Source organism: Carcharhinus amblyrhynchos, chromosome 10 (assembly GCF_965287045.1).
Source record: "Carcharhinus amblyrhynchos chromosome 10, sCarAmb.v2.hapA, whole genome shotgun sequence".
NCBI lineage: Eukaryota > Metazoa > Chordata > Chondrichthyes > Carcharhiniformes > Carcharhinidae > Carcharhinus > Carcharhinus amblyrhynchos.
Window position 1 is genome coordinate 47,058,128 of NC_137333.1, and position 18,314 is coordinate 47,076,441.

At 48.8% G+C, this 18,314-nt stretch overlaps 1 protein-coding gene across 1 annotated transcript in view; it reads right to left on the minus strand.

Annotated features, from left to right (window-relative positions):
* Positions 1 to 18,314, minus strand: part of panx1a (pannexin 1a) — a 46,160-nt gene that overhangs the window by 11,709 nt on the left and 16,137 nt on the right. The gene's annotated exons all lie outside the window — the stretch shown is intronic.

Sequence of the window (18,314 nt, forward strand, 5' to 3'; positions counted from 1 at the left end):
AAAGAACAAGGTCTATTGGCTCTTCACATTTTGGAGATCCTCCTTGACGTCAACACCCATCAACTAAAGCAGAAGCAGGTTCTGCATACTGTGTACTTGCTTCAATCAGGATAGTTCTGTCTGCCCTATTCTCACTTTCTGAATACTTTTGAAGATCAAGAATATTTTGACATTTTCCTTGAAGACTTAAAGAGGGATTTCACAGTTCTCCAATCCCTGATGAGTTCTTCAATGATTTTTGAGGTCAACTGTTTCATGTTCAGCTTTCATGTCCACCTACCAATCTTCTGATCTTTCTGTAGGAGGCAGTGGTCAGAGAATACACACAGTGGCTGGAATTTTACTGGCACGGCTCTCAGAACGGAATTCTTCGTTGGACTCGGGCAGGATTTTATGAGCCTCGCCCGAGCGAGGTCATAAAATCCCAGTCAGTGTATCTGACCAGGAGCAGATGGGACATGAACAGGAAGTATACCCTGGAAAAGATAAGCTCATCTAAGCTTGATGCAGCACTCCATTTCCAGGGTTGCTGAATATGTTGAGCAGCTTGCTATTTCATTGGGAATCTGGACGTAGCTTTCAGTTTGCTTTCAGCCCTGCCTGATCATCCAGCCGTATCAATGATGCAGTTGAAATCACCACCTAATAATGTCCGGCCGTGAAGTCACCAGCAGCAGCGAGAGCTGCAGGAGAACAGTCAGTATCTCGCTATGCTGAGCTGAACTTTCAGCTTCAACTCTGCACAACTGAAATATATTAAACCCAACTGTGTTTGTGACCTGGCTTACAGCAATGCCTTACTTTATGGGTGTGTAACTTCTCTCACAGATATATTGTAAGGCCAGATATTGAAATAAAAGAGAGATTCAAAAAAATCTCTTCAATACACCAAGTGAAGGACTCTCCTTTGGGACTTCTAACCCACCCAATAAAACATTTTATTCATAATATTGTAAATAGAAACAAACTGAGTTAACAGGATCGAAATTGCCAATGTATGTGATGGAAGAGGGACGAGGTTGACGTAAGTGTCAATGCCTGGTTGAGAGCTCAAAAGGAAGCTCAGTCCTTCTTAGGGAACCAGTGTATGTGTCTGGCACAAGTATCATTGGTAAAAATGATCATGGAGGCCAGCCAAGGGGTGAACATAGACCCAACTAGGAGACCAGGGCCAGGATCATATCCCAGAAACACCACCCTGTCACCAACACTAAAAATTTGGCCAGCCATTTCTTTTTCAAAATGCAGACCCCACCCTTGTATGTGGGAGGATCTACAGGGTGATTCTCCCAGCGCACTGCACTGCTAGAGATATCAGTGGAGGCCATTTAGAGGACTCCCCATAAGTGCCACGTGTCTCCCGGGCATCAGCTGATTGAAATAATTAAGTGAGCATTTTAATATCATTAACAGGCCCAGGACTGAATCTCTGGGCCTGCTAGCCTTTCCTACTCTGCCAGGAGTATTTCACTCCAGCGGGGTTTACAACAGCTCACCAATAGTGGGAAACAGGCAGGCACCCCCGCTGCAGTATGGGGAAGCCAAGGAGCCCCCCCCCCCCCCCCCACCCCCCCAAGAAGGTCAGGGGTAAGGCAGAGTGCCCCCTCGGCACCTCCAAGGTGCCCCTTGCAACTTTGTCCTTTTGGCCAAAAGAACAAAGTTGCAAAGTCCAAGGGCACCTTGGCACTGCCTACTGGGCATCAGGCAGTGCCAAAGGGCAGGATAGAGGGAGAGGGGCCTACTGTGGGCAAGGCCTGTGTAGGTGAGGTCGGTGTAGCTCTGTGTAGGTGAGGTCCCACTGCCACATTGCACTTGGGATCAGTGACAGAGGGAGGGAAGAGCGTACTTGGGGCTGGCCATCAGGGAGGTGGCTGGGGGATGGGTGTGTGGGAGAGAGAGAGAGAGATTGAGGTGGGCCAGGGGTTTGGGACTTGACCGGCGATGTCTGGGACCCAGCAATCGGGGGGGGTGGGGGGGGGGGGAGAGAGAGAGAGAGAGAGAGACACAATCAGTGTTGCAGGGTTGTTGTGCTGGCCAGTGATCCAGAGGCTATGGCCCACTCAGCTCTGTGCTGCCGGCCTCTTTTTTGGGAGAATCCCGGCGTACGTTTCTTCCGCTTGAACATTAACTTCAGCAGGACCATCGGCTGAGATCTTAGCCACATCTCACTCCTGGTGCCAACATGTGCCACTTTACAGGTTCTGGGGTCTACATTTTTAGTTACAAAGTCTAACATAGGTGAAACAGCACACCAAAGATGGACTGGTTTCATGAATGAAGTACTGTAAAATAACTGATTCGAAACATTGCACAACGTAAGTAGCAAAATTTTCCAAAAACACTTGCATCTCACTTACATACATACACAGCAAACACACGTACACAAGATGTGGGCAGCACAGTACCACAGAGCACTGCTGCCTCACAGCACCAGGGACTTAGGTTCAATTCCCTGCTTGGGTCACTGTCTGTGTGGAGTTTGCACATTCTCCCTGTGTTTGCATGGGTTTCCTCCGGGTGCTCCTGTTTCCTCCCATAATGCTGCTTAGGTGCATTGACCCAAACAAGCACCGAAGTGTGGTGACTAGGGGAATTTCACAGTAACTTCATTGCAGCATTAATGTAGACCTTATTTGTGACTAATAAATAAACTTCAAAAGAAACATAGGGGATGATTCTCCCAACAGTGCTCAATTGGCAGGAAAATGATCTAAATCATGACTGTTTCTTCAATGCAGCTTCAGACCCGAATCTCCCCACTCTGTGCAATGCAGAGGTCACAATCGTGAATATCATTAAACGCTCGGTGGACGGGGCCTATTCGCGCCAAACAGCCTGAAATTGGTGGGATGAGCGGAAACCCCCACGTGCACACATCGCTGGGAGATCGCTGAAAAGACCTCCCAGCATCCAGATCACTACCACCCAACCCCCACAGACATCGCTGGCCCCCTCCCCAGCTACCTGACAAAGGAACAATGTGTTCCGATAGCTTGGGCCATGTGCTACAAATGAACTTCTTGGACTTTAAGCCGGTGTTGTGAGATTTCTTTCTGTTTTTACCCCCTCCCCCATACAGTCCTCATTGCACCCCTCTCCCCCATACAGACATCACTACACCCCCTCTCCCCCATACAGACATCACTACACCCCCTCCCCCATACAGACATCACTACACCCCCTCTCCCCCATACAGACATCACTACACCCCCCCTTCCCCCATACAGACATCATTGCACCCCTCTCCCCCATACAGACATCACTACACCCCCTCTCCCCCATACAGACATCATTGCACCCCTCTCCCCCATACAGACATCACTACACCCCCCTCTCCCCCATACAGACATCACTACACCCCCCCCCTCCCCCATACAGACATCACTACACCCCCTCTCCCCCATACAGACATCACTACACCCCCCCCTCCCCCATACAGACATCACTACACCCCCCTCTCCCCCAAACAGACATCACTACACCCCCTCCCCCATACAGACATCATTGCACCCCCTCTCCCCCATACAGACATCATTACACCCCCCTCTCCCCCATACAGACATCACTACACCCCCCTCTCCCCCATACAGACATCACTACACCCCCTCCCCCATACAGACATCACTGCACCCCCCTCCCCCATACAGACATCACTACACCCCCCTCTCCCCCATACAGACATCACTACACCCCCTCCCCATACAGACATCACTGCACCCCCTCCCCCATACAGACATCACTGCACCCCTCTCCCCCATACAGACATCACTACATCCCCTCCCCCATACAGACATCACTACACCCCCCCCTCCCCCATACAGACATCACTACACCCCCCTCTCCCCCATACAGACATCACTACACCCCCCTCTCCCCCAAACAGACATCACTACACCCCTCTCCCCCATACAGACATCATTACACCCCCCTCTCCCCCATACAGACATCACTACACCCCCCTCTCCCCCATACAGACATCACTACACCCCCCTCTCCCCCATACAGACATCACTGCACCCCCTCCCCCATACAGACATCACTGCACCCCCCTCCCCCATACAGACATCACTACACCCCCTCTCCCCCATACAGACATCACTACACCCCCTCCCCCATACAGACATCACTGCACCCCCCTCCCCCATACAGACATCACTACACCCCCTCCCCCATACAGACATCACTGCACCCCTCTCCCCCATACAGACATCACTACACCCCCTCCCCCATACAGACATCACTACACCCCCCTCTCCCCCATACAGACATCACTACACCCCCCTCTCCCCCATAGAGACATCACTACACCCCCCTCTCCCCCATACAGACATCACTACACCCCCCTCCCCCATACAGACATCACTACACCCCCTCCCCCATACAGACATCACTACACCCCCCTCTCCCCCATACAGACATCACTACACCCCCTCCCCCATACAGACATCACTACACCCCCTCCCCCATACAGACATCACTACACCCCCCTCTCCCCCATACAGACATCACTACACCCCCTCCCCCATACAGACATCACTACACCCCCTCCCCCATACAGACATCACTGCACCCCCTCCCCCATACAGACATCACTACACCCCCCTCTCCCCCATACAGACATCACTACACCCCCTCCCCCATACAGACATCACTACACCCCCTCCCCCATACAGACATCACTACACCCCCTCCCCCATACAGACATCACTACACCCCCTCCCCCATACAGACATCACTGCACCCCCTCCCCCATACAGACATCACTACACCCCCTCCCCCATACAGACATCACTGCACCCCCTCCCCCATATTGACATCACTACACCCCCTCCCCCATATTGACATCACTACACCCCCTCCCCCATATTGACATCACTACACCCCCTCCCCCATACAGACATCACTACACCCCCTCCCCCATACAGACATCACTGCACCCCCTCCCCCATACAGACATCACTGCACCCCCTCCCCCATATTGACATCACTACATCCCCCCCCCAATACAGACATCACTACATCCCCTCCCCCATACAGACAGCACTACACCCCCCCCTCCCCCATAAAGACATCACTACACCCCCCTCTCCCCCATACAGACATCACTACACCCCCCCCTCCCCCATAAAGACATCACTACACCCCCCTCTCCCCCATACAGACATCACTACACCCCCCTCCCCCATACAGACATCACTGCACCCCCTCCCCCATACAGACATCACTACACCCCCTCCCCCATACAGACATCACTACACCCCCCCCATACAGACATCACTACACCCCCTCCCCCATACAGACATCACTACACCCCCCCCATACAGACATCACTACACCCCCCTCCCCCATATAGACATCACTACACCCCCTCCCCCATACAGACATCACTACACCCCCTCCCCCATACAGACATCACTACACCCCCTCCCCCATACAGACATCACTACACCCCCTCCCCCATACAGACATCACTACACCCCCTCCCCCATACAGACATCACTACACCCCCTCCCCCATACAGACATCACTACACCCCCTCCCCCATACAGACATCACTGCACCCCCTCCCCATACAGACATCACTGCGCCAACACCCCGCACCCCACCCTCCAACCCCCATCTCCCCCTCCACACACCGACACAGCTGCCTGTTCACCTTACACTCTCAGGGTTCAGGATAATGCAGGTACCAAATCCCTCCATCCCTTGAACATATTGTCCTCACTGCTACCCTGCAGAGAACTTGCGTTGTGCTGTCATGCACAACCCCAGCTTGTGATCATTCCCTGCTAGATGCCATTGAGGAGAGGATCTTCCCTGGCAGGCCCCTCACAAGGCGTGCATCTGCCATGGCATTGTGGGAGGAGGTGGCAGAAGTGGTGAATGCCAGGAGCTTGACCGGTCTGGCCGGCAAGGGTGAGTGAGCATCTCACTTGGAACCCCGCACATCCTTGGCATGGATCTCCAATCCTGCTTAGACAGCTGAAGGGCTTGCAAGAAGTGACCCTTCCCCCAGGAACAGAATCTAACCCCTTCCCCTCACCCCTCAACGAGCACCCTTCACTAGTGACTGCTTTCCCCGAAACTACCAGCGCAACATCGAGACACAGGCACGCATTGCGCACCATGCACTGCAATATATTAATGCTTACTATCCATCTTATGTTCCCACAGGCAAAGAACATTCACAATGTATGCGTGACCATACAGACTGATGGTGGTGTGCCTGACCTGCGGCAGCTGACCAGCATCAAGGAGCATGCCATGGAGCTGGCAGTGGGAGATGGGCCATACCGATAGGTCACCGACAGCCAGGGTGGCAACTGAACAGAAGTACACCCTCAACTTAGGTCCTCCTCTAAGTAAGTGGGATGTTGCATGGAATGTTTTGCCTCCCTAATGTGTGTGTTTTTTTTTACAGCTCTAGACACAAAGGAACCCTGCCCTCCGGGTGTTGCCAATCCCCAACCCCACTGCTCTGGAGCAAACTGCCCACAACCCCCTGATGACACCTCGGAGGGAGGCACTGAGGAATCCTCTGAGGGCAGCACCATTAAAGTGTCACCATCATGCACCATACAACCCACCAACACAGAGACAATCACCACGATGGGTACCTTTAGTGTTGAAGCTTCTGGGTCACGAACTGGCGAGCACATCACAGACACTAATGCACATCAGGTGGAGGCGGGCACATGCAAGGGCTCGGGCACACAGAGGCCTGTCGGAGGCCAGGATTCAGCTGTCCCCAAGCCAGCTGCTAGGCCTCTGGGTTTGTTCCTCCCAAAGCTGGTGGAGATGCATTAGGAAATCCAGGGAGTTGTAGAAGGGTTGTCAGCAACTATGCTGTGACTGCGAGGCTGTTTAGGAGAGTCAGAGTGCTGTTGCAGGAGGTGGTGCCGACACAGTGTGTAAAACCAGGCTAACTCTGCAAGGGTGGTGACCGCAGTGGAACGTCTGGCTCAGAGGTCTGTCCTCATGGGTGGCAGGGTTCAAGCCATCCTGGAGATACAACAGGCCATGGGCACGTGTGTTTCCGGATTCGATGGCCATGGGTGTCGGGGGTATGTGGGACACTCTGCTGGCCATGGCTGGGACTCTCGCCAGCATTCTGGACAGACTGCAGGCCGTGGCTGGGAGCCTTGCCAACTTAGCCCAGGCTCAGAGGGCTACTACTGAGGGGCTCCAGAGCCTGGCTCGCTCACAGAATGCTGTAGCAGAGGGGCTCCAGAGCTTGGCCCAGTCTCAGAGGACCAGGGCTGAGGAATCACAGATCAAGGGGCAGACACATCTAGGCCTCCAGGACTCGCAGAGCCAGGTGACGCCGGAGCTTCTGGTGCTCAGTCAGGCTACCTGGGTGTCCCATGGAGTGTCCCCGGGCCTCTGAGCAACCCAAGCAAGGAGGAAAGGCTTGAGCCCATGCCAGAGTCTTCCACCCAAGAAAGACTGGACATTCCGAGACCTTCCGATTCCCCCCTTCCTCACACTGGGGCATCTCAGGCCAGTGAGATAAACAGGGGGGCATCAAAACAGTGCCATGTGCAAGTCAGCCAGGGCCCTCCAGGTCCTGACCACCCAGGGCATCACAGGCAATGGGGCGTGCATCACAGCTGGACATCTCCATCTCCAATGTGCATCCTGGGGTAGCACCTAAAGAAGCAGTAGACTGCATGAAGTAAGAAAGGTGTAGTTCACTAAGAGGGCATGGATGAAGGTTGCCAGTGGTCAGGGTTTATTAATCACTAACATTAAGAACATAATAAACTGTTAATTGCACTTCACAGCTGTGACTAACGTGTCTCTGAACGCCCTCCCCACAGGGCTGAGTGGTCTCTGTTTTCACGCATAGGAGGTGCGATCTGTTGTGCCCTGTGCAACTCAGCCACATGTTACAGACTGTCTGCCCTACCTTCCCCAACATCCACCAGACTCTTGGTGTAAGTGTCCCTCCCCCCATTGGCCAAAAACCGTGGGTCCCCAACCTTTACAGCCACATGGGCCAGGGTGGCAGCGTGCATTCAGAGTACAGGTAGGAGTCAGACTTGAGTTGCACCAGGGCAGGATCCCAGTACGCACAACAGTGAGTCATCATCATCCTCCAGCCTTCAACCAAAACTCACAACCATTGCCAGCGCAGGCATATTAACAGGGTTGGATGTTTCTGGAGGATTTGATGGTTTGAAGGCCCAAGTCAGTTTACAGGGGGAATAGCGGCTGCACTTACTCCCAGGTGTAGTAGATGTGTGGTAGTTGCAGCCCCCTCACTTCACATCACTAGCATCCCTGGCTGACCTTCCTTGCCAGACACCTGCCATCACCACCTGCCCTCTTTCCTCCGGCTGTTCATATGGTGGGACGTCCACCTCACTCCTTCACCGCTCCTCTTCCTCCTCCTGCTTCAGCTGGTCTCCCCCATGCTGGGCAATGTAGCGCAGAGCACAGCAAACGATCATGATGAGTGAAGCATGCACAGGGACAAGCAGCCGAACCGCATCTTAAGCGGGCTGATGCACCCCTTTACGATGGACCAGGTAGCTGCATGGGCCTCAATGTAGCTGGTCTCCATCTCGGTCTGGGGCCTCCGCACAGGAGTCATCAGCCATGACCTTAGTGGAAATCTTTGTCACCCAATAGCCATCCTGGGAGCCTAGGCTGGTCTTCAAAGACTCCAGGGGTGTCTGACTGCCTGAGCACCAAGTTGTTATGGACACTCCCTGGGTGGCGTGCATCGACCTGTATGATCTTCATTTGATGTCTGCAGACAATTTAGACGTTCAGGGAGTGGACCCCTTCCTGTTCACGAAGTGCTGTGGCCCTGCATGTGGGGCCCACAAGGCGATGTGTGTCCCATTCACTGCTCCCTGAACATTGGGAATCCCAGCAATGGAAGCAAAGCCGAGTGCCCGGGTCTCCTGCTGTGCACAGCCCACACTGAAATTTATACGCTGCCCTGCCTGGGTACACAGGACATCTGTGACTGGCCACACACATATGTGCACGGAGGCCTGGGAGATCTTAATGAGGTCGCCACTGGGTGCCTGAAATGAGCCGGAGGTATAAAAATTCAGGATGGCCATAACCTTCACATCAACAGGGTGGCCTCCCCTGAGGTGTCAGGTTTGCTAGCACCTCACAAAGGTGCCGTACCGTGGTCTTGTAGAGCCACAGCCGGCGACTGCACATCTCCTCCAAGAAAGTCTCAAATGAATTGTGGGGCCTGTACCTCCTTGCCTTCGGCACCTTCCGTCTTCTGTGCACTCTCTCAGGAGCCTGCACACCCATCTCCTGGTCCTTGGCACTAGCCCCCTGCCCTCCTTCCTAAGAGACTGGTAATGGCTCCTGCGGTGGTCTCTCCATGCCCACCATATTCTGAGCTGCCTCCTCCTCCGCCTTGCTGCCACCACATGTAGGGCCCCATCTACCGCTGGGTTAATACCCTTGGGCATCAGAATCAGACCCGCATGCCATGTTTTTTTTTGGTTGGGAGACATGCACAGGTTGTAAACAGGCACGGGGAACCCACAAAATGGCCAATTCATGCCTCCCAGCCCGACCCGCCAGAAAATTTGCAGGTCGCAATGGGAGAATCACCCCCATAGACTTAAACAGACACATACACACATGCACAGACAGACACATACGTACACTGACACAGGCACACACACAGACACACAACATGCACCTGCTTAGACAATACACGACAGTGTAACTCGATAGAGCCTTTCACAAATGGATATGGGAACTGGACCACATTCAGGTTAATTCCTGTAAAACGCAACTTGAATTATACGTGTTGCAAGGACAAGTGATATTTAATGGAGATGACCTAGTCTTGTCCACTGGCTGGGGAGCCAGAAAAAGCCCTGCGTTGCCTGTTTTTGAGATGACCTGCTGTATTAAGTGCCACGTAACTGGACAGCAGTGGGCCTTCCCTGGGAACAAGAAACCCAAGGATATAAATCCCACCTGCCAAGAGCTGCCAGCCAAACGGAAAATGGCAGTTCTCAATGGTAGTGCCACTGGACAATCATTGGTCACTGCCAGAGCCACAACAGGCCAAGATCAGATATCATCATCAGATCCCAGCCCATTAGTGAGTGATAGTGGGAGGGAGGTCAAGGAGTTGGGCCCCGGAAGGACAGACGGAGATCTACTGTAAGAGCATGGAGTTGCCAGGCACAAACCTCTCCCCTCCCCCCCCCCCCCCAAACAACTCCAACACCTTTTAATGCTGGCTCCCTCAATCAGGCACTCAGTGCCTTTGAGCAGCACACCCTCCTCAGACCCACAACACAGTTTCTACAGGGTTTATATATAATGGTCCTCACATGTGGGACCCCATCTGCTACTGGGTTAATACCAATGGCATCAGGATCAGACCTTCAAGTGGGGCATTAAGGGCCTCAACTGGTGGCAGTTGCCTAAAACATCTGCCATGCTCCTGCCAGTTTAACTTTTTCCCCTTGCACCAAACACGGACAAGGGAGTCACATTCTGCCCTATTTTTCAGTTAGGTATTAATTAGCTGCTGTACGGCCAAGTCATTGGCTTTTTAGGAAATCTGGTGGAAAGGTAGAAACTTGTAAAGAGAGAGAGGTCGATGTAAATGGCCCCACCATAAGAAACATCTCTGAATGAAAATAAGAAAGATATCTGGGATCAACAAGCCAATTAATTCCAAAATAATAAACCTCTTCAGGGAAGAAACAGTCCACCAAACATGGAAGAATCGTGACAAGATGTCTACATCAGTTATTAAAGATCAGAACATTGCAGTAAATGATCTTCAATATACCAAGTGAAAATGTCCGAGGGTGCTTCGAGACATCATTAAAACCAATATGTTAGAATCTGCTTCTGATTAGTGTTTTGAAAGCAATAGTTTTATAGTTGTTTACAGCTAAAGACATTAATATTTTAAATGTATTCATACATGTTTCGCCAATTCTGACCCAGGGTAACTAAATGGTTCACCAAGCATAGACAATGTTCAAAGGAACATTTTATTCTTTAAAATATATAAATGCATCTGATTTAGTGAAGTTCTTGCAGCAATTCAAGCAATGATTTTCACAGTTTTAAAAGATGTGAAAATAGTAAAGCAAGGCAGATTCATGTATTCTGCCATAGCTAACAGTATAATTGCAACTTCATTAAATGAATCGTGCTTGCAGTTACAAAATAATTCTAAGCCCTATAGTATCTTAACTTTCAAAATGTTCTACAAGGCTGTCAGTTTTACTAACAGAGGACACACGGAGGACACATTCTAATGGAGCGCTCTTTCAAAGTCTGATGCACAACACAAGCTTTAAAGGAAGAACCATAAAAATTCCAAGTATCAATGTGTGACTACATGGCACATTAGAGCAATAAGTTCAGAGACCCCAAACCTGATGGGATATCTATGTTGGTGGAAAGGATGGGGAGGCTTTTTGATTGCTGCATTATGTAGAGGCTTTGTGTCTTCTTTCTAAAATAGGATTCCGCCTGGAAGCCAGGGTGATTGACAGACACATAGTTCTGTGTTGGGTAGAAAATACTCTGGAGGAGGCTGCAGGTGCAGGTAGGGATCCTGCTGCGGGGATGAGGGGTGGGGCGGTTAGAGGGAGGTGTCTGCTGGTGGAGGGGTTCCATTGATAGGTCTGCTAAAGGAATTTCGAAGGGAAAGGCTCTTCCTGGCCCACTGTAAAAGTCTTGTAAAAGAATGTATCCTTTCCATGAAGCTGTGCTCACTCCCTTTTACCTGCTGGGTTTAAACAGGTTTAGAAAAACCTCCTGAAGCCTGGAAGACAAGTTCAACCTGAAGCAGCCACATTATACTTTGAGGGAGCAAAATGATTGTCCAGTGTTTCCCTGGCTCTATAAGATCTAATGGTGGGTGAGTTGGAGGCAGATTGGGGTTAAGATTGAGGGGGGTGGAATTTTCTCGTCACATCCGACACAGGATTCATGGCGGGTGGCGGGTCAGCGGGCCACACAAAGGTCCATTGACCTCAGGCAGGATTCTCCAGTTTTGCAGTGAGTGCAGCCAGATAACCCCACCCGAGATTTTTAAAACTATTACATCTCACCCAACCCCACCCCACCCATTTTGGGTGTGTTAAAGTTACCCCAGAGTACCTATGCATCACCAACTACTATACTAATCACTTGTTATCAGTGTTGTTTAGTTGACATCACCCTCGCCTCTGGGTCAGAGGCAATTTTCCCTTTGAGCTGTGCACCTACACAGGAAGATAAGAGCTCCCGCACAGTCACAAGTCAGCCCTTTATGTTGTTATGTAAAAATATTTAAACCATCAGTACGTGCCAAAACTAATCAGAGGGAATGTTGGTCAAGAGATTTTGGGCTGGAGTTTAACACCAAGACTTAAATTTATTTCATTGTGTGAGGGGGTTTCACAATCTCTGAGGGGGTGTTATACTGATAGAGGTGCCAACCTATGCAATCTAATTCCCATCTGCCTATTCTAGTTGTCAAAATGGACAGTTGAAGTCTGATGACATTATCGGAAGAAGGATAGTGAAAAGTCCCACTGTGTTGATAAAGATTTATTTTTCAAATGTTATCATAAATACAATGGGCAGAGCCTTACAAGAATTTGGCAAAATATCAGTTCTGTGGGAAAATTGGCGTGGGACTCCAGCTCCATTGGTCAGTTTTCTCTCTAGATCACGTCTCTTGAACTGGAAAAACGTAGACATGGTTTGCGCCGTTGTTCTAGTGGGTCAACAACTTTTAGAGCCAGGAACCAGCTCCACTGAAGACAGGGTGTATTCTTTAAAGGGTGCCCCAATCATAGGAACAAAAATACCTCTCCATTGTCCACCACAGAGATATCTGTGGCCTTTCCCCCCAATCCCGATCGCCCCAGCACTCTCCCCCCACCTCCACCACCCCACCCCTGATCAATGCCAGTGAGATTCACGATTTCCAGATTTCGCTGGATCTCCAGCCCCCCTCCCCACGATTTCACAGCAGAGGGGTGTGGGCTCAAGATCCCGAACAGGAAGTAATCTTTGAGCTCATTGTTGTTTGCAGGATATCAGTGATGTGGAATGACTGCTGTCATTGCCGATGCAATCACACTTCAAAAGCAATTTATTATAAAGTTTAGAAATGTTTCAATATGATAATCAATAAATAAATGCAAATTTTTTCTTGTGTAGACTAATATTCCTCTGGCTGTAGAACATCAGGGGTGATAATACTTAAGGGTTTTAAGATGATTGAAGGATTTGATAGATGCGATACGGATTATTTTCTCTGATGGAGGAGTCCGGAAGTGGGGTGGGTGGGGAGACACATAATTTTACGATTACAATTGGGTCATTCAGGGGTAACCTGAGGAAGCAGTAGGAATATTAAACTCTCACAAGAGGGTCATTGTGGGATTTGTACAGCGAGATCTCAATTCATGCCCAAAAGGGGGTGTGAACCTGATTTCCATGAAATTGACATTACAATATTATTAAACAGCTTAATGCCATAATTGCTTCCAGGAGCATTGAATACTCCTCCATGGGTGAGATATCACGCCAGTAGCAATCACTGGGCTCGAAACATGGAGACCAGTTGTGATGACTGCATGGACCATTTGGAGCTGAGTATAACTCTCGAACGGTGAGAGTCATCCTGACATGTTGGGGTGGGTGTTCTCTTTATATGGCGGGGGGGGGGGGGATGTTGTGCCTGCATGGTATGGGGGTGTAGTGGGGGAAGCACTAATGTCCCGATGCTGGTAAAGATGGGTGATGGGGGGGCATGGTTAGGTCATCCTGATCCTTGTGTGGTGTGGCCAGGCTGACCTGAATATTGAGTGTTGAGGGGGAAGTTACTCCTCTGTGGCTGAGTGTTCCCTTTGTCTGATTTGGTTCCCAATTTCTGATTTGGTCCCCAATGATATCACCAGGCCCTGGTCTGCACGTGTAAAGAAGGTCCCATTGGTTTCGGTGGGTATTTGACAGCACAATGACATAAAGATATGGCTGGAAGGTAATGGGATCAATGGGCTAAGTCACTGCCCTCATTTCTGGCACAGATACAATAGGCCAAATGACTTCCTCTGAGATTCTATCAATTTAGTGGCCTTCCTGTCTGGCAGAAAGTAGACATCATAGTAAGTGCCGCATGGTAATACTGGATACGTGTGTACAACAAGGTACAATTAGTGTTTAGCAAGCCATTAATGTGGCAAAAATAATTTGAATCTCATTTCATGCCATCTTCCACCTTAGGTAAAGCTCGACTTTACTCGTCTTAGCTCATGTGCTGAAACTCTCATCCATGCCTTTGTTACTCTAGACTTGATTATTAAAACTGGCTGGTCTGCCGTATTCTGTTGAGGTGATTCAAAGCTGTGCTGCTCGTAACATGAAGCAACTCCTGTTCCCTCAACATGCCTGTGCATGCTGACATGCACTGGCTCCCAGTCAAGTAATGTCTTATAAATATAACCTGTCATTGCTGTCACACAAGGACCATATTTTGACCTTTTGCCAGGTTTTGTATATCTTCTGTCTGCTTTTTGAACGAAAGCAAAGGATTACCACTTTGACCCAATTCAACTTATGACTCTTGAATATTGCATGAACAACAATATGACAAACCAAATTTATAATTAACACAGGCAGGAGTGGCTTTTGTTCCCCAGCATAGAAGTTATCACCCGGGTTTACTCATGATTTTGCTATATTGTCAAATGATAGATTGTGAAATTAGCCTGAAGCACTATCGCAAAATACATCACTAGGAACTGGCAACCCATTTCATAACCTGCCAAGTTTTCTTTAAATTAACATCAATGAAAAAGTAAAATTATATGGAATATGAAGTTGCTAACTCATTATCATGTGTTTTAAGCTTCCATAGAAGTACAAATTCACCCCCAAAGTGGTACTCTGAATCATTTAAATAGCTAAGCAAATTAAAAAAATGTTGGAATTATTACAATTCCTGGAACATATCTTCCAAAAATAAATTGCAAGTCTGCCAATCAATGTTTCATGAGTGTTGCTCAGTCATGTTATTACAAACTTCCACATATTTCCATAATTAATTAATTCCACCTTGATCACATGACCCTATCTCAATTATTCCTCAATTTCACACACACAAAAATTTGCAACAGTGAAACAATACAAATCCTACCAGAGTGGGAAAGGAAGGAAGGAAACCCACAGGGATTTAATTTGCAGTGGATTGAATAATTTGTTTTTATTGTTCACTGCATGTGGACATTGCTGGCAAGGCTAGCGTTTATTACCTATCCTTAAATTCCCTTGAGAAGGTGGTGTGAGTTGCAATCTTGAACTGCTACAGTCTATGTGGCGTGGATGTATCTACAGCGCAGTTAGGAAGGGAGTTCCAGAATTTTGACCTAGCAACAATGAAGGTTCCAAATCAGAATGGTTGTGACTTGGAGGGAAGTAATAAGTGATGGCGTTTCCATATATCTGCTGTCCTTGTCCGTCTAGGTGTTCAAGGTGTCTAGTTTGGAAGGTGCTGTTGAAGAAGCCTTGACGAGTTGCTGCAATGCATCTTGCTGATAGCACTGTGATGATGGAAAGTTTTTTCATTTTTAGGATTACTTTGGTATTCTATACAGGTAAAGAAAGCTGAATGCGTGTATACATCCATGATTAATTAAAACTAGGGGAAGTTAATACAGACATCTTGGGTAGGATTCTCCCAAAAAAATTCTAAGTGACAAATTTGCATAAAAACTGGAGTAAAACCTGCTGGTTTTTTCAGGAGGATTTTCAAAATGAATCTCCCATACTTTGCACATCAGAGAGTGCCTTAGCATGATTCATGCGAAAAGGCTGTGGGCAGAGCCAATTCCCGCTGGAGAGGCCAGCAGCATGGCGCTGAGCAGATCACTATGCATATGCCGATCTGTCAGCACTGAAATCGGCACACGTGCAGAAGGCCCGCACTGCTAACCTTGCAACTGCTGGCCAGCCTCATGACCCTACATCGCTGGCGATATGACCAACCCCACCCACCCACCGACCAATCGCTAGCCCCCCGAACATGTCCAGGATAGCTTTGACCACCCCGGCAGTCCTGATCTCCCCCCTCACCCTGATGGCCAACCCCGATTGCTGATCTCCCTCCCTGTGCCATGGATCTCAATGCAGAGTGGCAGCAGGACCCCCCCCCCAAACATTGATCTCCCCCCAGAGGCCCTGCCTCATGTAGGCCCCATCCCCTCCTTGGGCATTGCCACTTTGCCCCTTGGGAAGTGCTGGGGGCAGGAGTTTGACTATCAGTTGCAGCCTGATGAGCCTGTGGGACACTCTCCTACTCTGGCACAAGGCTTCAGATATTAGTGAGTCTCCCCTCATTCTTCTGAATTTCAATGAATATGGCCCAGTCTACTCAGTCTCTCCTCATAAGCCAAACCTCTCAACTCCAGAGTCATCCTAGTGAACCCCCTCTCCACCCCCTCCAGTGCCAGTATATCCTTTCTCAAGTAAGGAGTCCAAAACTGTACACAGTACTCCAGGTGTGGCCTCACCAGCACCGTATACAGCTGCAACATAATCTCACTGTTTTTAAACTCCATCCTCTAGCAATGAAGGACAAAATTCCATTTAGCTTCCTGATTACTTGGGCATTGCCACTTTGCCTGTTGGGAAGTGCCGGGGGCAGGTGTTTGACTATCAGGTGCAGCCTGATGAGCCTGTGGGACACTCTCCTAATTTGGCACAAGGCTTCAGATATTAGTGAAGAATACTTTGCATTGTTGACTGGGCCTGCATATGCCTTCATCATGCCTGACGCCCAAATCACTGCCAGGCAATCCTTTGTGTCTTCTTATTGGGCTTTTCATTGTGGTTTTAGTAGGAATGAGCGGCTTACTTGGCCATTTTAGAGGGCCTAACAATCAACAGCAGTGCCACAAGTCTCAAGTCACATATGGATTAGACCAGATACTGACAGTAGATTATCCTCCCTCAAGAACATAAGCAAACCTGATGGGGTTTTACAACAATTCTGTAGTTTCATGGGTCACCATTATTAACATTATCTTTTTACTCCAGATTGTATTTAATTAACTGAATGTAAATTACCCAGATTTTAATAGATAAGGACTTTTCAGACAACTGCATTTCAAAAACAGCAGTATATATTTGTGTGAGCACTAAGTACAATGGTTGGTGCAACATTTACACAAAGCACTAAATTATGTTAGCTTATACTGAATAATATTTAAGAAATGCAAAATGACTGTTTAGGTTTAAATGCAGGAGGTTAGTCTGAAGCACAATGAGGAAAAACTGATGAAGCAGGGAAGATGACTTGAGCCAATTCACTAAAACTGAGCTCAGGACAGAATCAACAAAGTGAAACATATCTGTTATATGTAGCAGTTAAATGGCTACATGAGCAAAGAACTGTATGTTTTTCCATTAACGTCTTCATGATGCAGGACTGAACAAGAGCAGCACAATTGTTACTTTGCAGTATAAACTGGAAAGGGATAACTTTGCCAATCATATACTGTGACCCTCAGAACCAAATATTATTAACATTCTTAAGTTGAACCTAGATGAGACTCCACATTTGTCAAGAGTTATTCATATGATTGGTATCAAGCCGAGATCAGCTTCTTGATCATTCTGTTTGAAAACTCCATTGCAAACACAACATATCAGCTGCAGAAGAACATTCCTGTTACAATATAAAGTACATAAGAACTAAGAGCAGGAGTAGGCCATCTGGCCCCTTGAGCCTGCTCCACCATTCAATAAGATCATGGCTGATCTTTTTGTGGATTCAGCTCCACTTATCTGCCTGCTCACCATAACCGTTAATTTCTTTACTGTTCAAGAATTTATCTATCCTTGCCTTAAAAACATTCAATGAGGTAGCCTCAACTGCTTCACTGGGCAGGGAATTCCACAGATTGATAAACCTTTGTGTGAAGAAGTTCCTCCTCAACTCAGTCCTAAATCTGCTTCCCCTTATTTTCAGGCCATGGCCCCTCGTTCTAGTTTCACCTGCCAATGGAAACAACTTTCCTATCTTATCTATTCCCTTCACAATCTTATATGTTTCTATCAGATCTCCCCTCATTCTTCTGAATTCCAATGAATATAGCCCCAGTCTACTCAGTCTCTCCTCATAAGCCAACCCTCTCAACTCCAGAGTCATCCTAGTGAACCCCCTCTCCATCCCCTCCAGTGCCGGCATATCCTTTCTCAAGAGACCAAAACTGTACACATTACTCCAGGTGTGGCCTCACCAGCACCGTATACAGTTGCACTGTTTTTAAACTCCATCCTCTAGCAATGAAGGACAA